General features: G+C 48.9%; 1 pseudogene; it reads left to right on the top strand.

Annotated features, from left to right (window-relative positions):
- Positions 1-2643: 2643 nt before the first annotated feature.
- LOC120586608 (uncharacterized) lies at positions 2644-2748 on the top strand (annotated as a pseudogene).

The following is a 2748-nucleotide window of genomic DNA, read 5'->3' as shown; positions in this document are numbered from 1 at the left end:
GCATCAAGTTTAATCAGATTCTTGCAGTGTCCCCTGGTGCAAACACTTTCTCCCTGGGCTCTAGGCCTTCTAGACCCACAGACCTAAAAGCTGTGGATGAGAAGCACCAATTTTCCGAGTGGTCGCTGGAAATGAAAGTGAATGACAGGGGACATTCCTATTTCTATCCCTGGTTCCTAGGCTCATGTGTTCTCTCTTTTTTGGACCCGGCACCCCAGGATGGCCACTGACTTCAAGTGTATACGTCATCTTGAAGGATACAGTTCCGTCCTCAGGGGAGGTCATCTCCAAGATGGCGCCTCAACTGCAATTTGGGGGCCATTTTACTGCTCTGTCCGACTGGCAGCTGCAGGCAACGTGTATGTGGTAGGACCAGTGGGTCCCACAGTTGTGTGGTCGCCACTTTTTCCTTCCCTATAAAGTAAATTCTTGGTCCAAGGGGATGTTGGTCAGGGTCCCACACTGGTCTTGGCACCAAGTGGCTGTTTGATCTCCTTGAAGTCTGGTGCCATATTGCTGGCTCAGTGTCGGTCTTTGTTGCTGTGGGACTGGGCATTCCGTGGTGACAGTGGCTCTACTAGCTTGGCGAGAGGGAACTCATGCCGTGGGGCCTGTGCTTAGCACCCACCTCTATCCTATTCGTGAGCCCATTGTGCAAGCACTGGAAGGGGCTCACCATTTCCCCTCACCGCTGCCTGTTTATCAAGGCTGCTCATGGGTGTGACTGCAGTGTGCCCTCTGTTCATGTTGGCTTAAAGCAGTTATTGGAGCTCTACCTGCAAACAACTCAGGGCTTTTTCTGCTTTGTTGGGTGGTGTATTAGTCAGGGTTCTCCTGAGGAAAAAAAACCAATAGATAGAAGATAGATAGATAGCCAGATGATAGATAGGTAAATAGATGACATGTAGATAGATGATAGATAGATAGATCACCCAGAAAAATGTCGAACTAAATATCTAGGTACCCAGTAGCCCAGTCAAGTTAATACATAAAATTAACCAGCGGAGTTGGTCGTAGAGACCTACTCATGAGCCCATAGGTGTGAGCTGAGAGGATCCATGCCCGATTCTATATGTATCACTTTTGTTTTGTGATAGGTGTGCTGGGCCTGCCTGACCTAATGATTTGGTGCATCTGATAGAACCTAGATCATGATGAGAAGTTCTGGCTACCAGGTCACTTTATGTCCCACGTTCAGACACACTCTCTCTCCCAGGGCCTAAAAGCATGTCAGGAGCTGTTTCTCTGTTGTTGCAGAGGAATGGCCTTGCTCCAGAACCCCAGGAGTCTGCTCTTTTCCTCTCTTATTAGGTCCTGCTAGAGGCACCATAGGGTATATTTCATTCCTCCAACATGGGTTAGAGGAGATTCATAGTGCGATAATGTGCTTCTCTTTTGGAGGTTATGGCCAACATGCCCCGACTACTGGAGCCCTAAAAACATAATAGATACAGCAGATTTCTGAACGGTCACAGATGTGGATAGTGCTCAGGGCCACCAAACTCTCCGACTTCTTTCTCAACTGATGATTATTAGATCTGAGGCTGTCACTGGCGTCATTGCCATCAGTGGATGTCATTGTTATCAGTCATCGATATTAGCAGGCATCCACTTCGAGCCTTTGGAGCACACACGTCTTACTAGGCATTCAGAATACCTGCTACTCCTTGTTCATTAGGTCTGACGATTACGTTGTCATCAATGTAATGGATCAATGTGATGTTCTGCAGAATGTCTCGATAGTTCTTGGGACTGCAGTGGGGCCAGGCCATAAATGTAGACTGTTTTTGCTCCCACGTCAATGCAATCTTACTGATTCATCTTTCTGATGGATTTCAAAGGATACAACTTGGAGCCAGCCAAAGGGTGAGATGTGTAGGGCCCGGTCGGGGAGGGTTCCAAGTGCCGAGCTCTGTCGCCTTCTCCCTGGGGAGTGAGGACGCAGCCCCTCCTGGCACACCAACGTATTCGCCACCCAGAACTCCCACCCCATCCCCAGAGTCCAGATTGTTTACTGGGTTACATCGCGTGGGCACAATTTTTTCATTCTTGGCCATGCCATGGAAGCCAACCGGCAGCTCCCCTACCCTCCGTGGAAGTCAGGCTGACTCAGAGCCCCAGCCTCCTTGTCACTTGGTTAGTCTCTCTGGTGACCAGCCCCCTCTCCATCTTGTTAGTATGAACTCAGGCATAATGAAAGAGGTTCATGCATAATAGAGACCCTGCTATCTTGAGAAAATTCCGAAAGTTTTAGACATTACCTCCCAGGAACCAGGGAGGAAGACCAATGGCCAAGGAGTTAAATTCTGTGTGATAGGAGTTTGTCCCTTATTGAAAACTCTCTCTTATTTAGGTTTATGTTTCTTACCCTTAGCATTTCCAGAATCCTAGCTCTCAGGAATACGTTCCTGTTCCTTGTTGGGCACGAGAGCCAGGTTCTGTAATTCCTTTGTGCCATCGTCCCTCTCCTCCTTTTAGGCAACCCGACAAGTTCTTCCGGTTATGCTGAGATTTTGGCCCTAACTGTTGGTGTGGTGACCAAGAGGGCTGGTGGTCACAGCTCGGGATGGGTCCAGCATTGTCTCGTAAGGCCATCTTGTCTGGCTTCGTTTGAGACACTGGCACAGTCTATCAAGAAGCAGAGTCTATGGCCATGCCACCCTGAACATGCCCGATCTCTTCTGATCTCGGAAGCTAAGCAGGGTCGGGCCTGGTTAGTACTTGGATGGGAGACCACCTAGGAAGACG

Source organism: Pteropus medius, unplaced genomic scaffold (genome assembly GCF_902729225.1).
Source record: "Pteropus medius unplaced genomic scaffold, Ma_sr-lr_union100, whole genome shotgun sequence".
In the NCBI taxonomy this organism is placed as follows: Eukaryota; Metazoa; Chordata; class Mammalia; order Chiroptera; family Pteropodidae; genus Pteropus; species Pteropus medius.
This window is presented reverse-complemented; position numbering and strand designations above follow the sequence as displayed.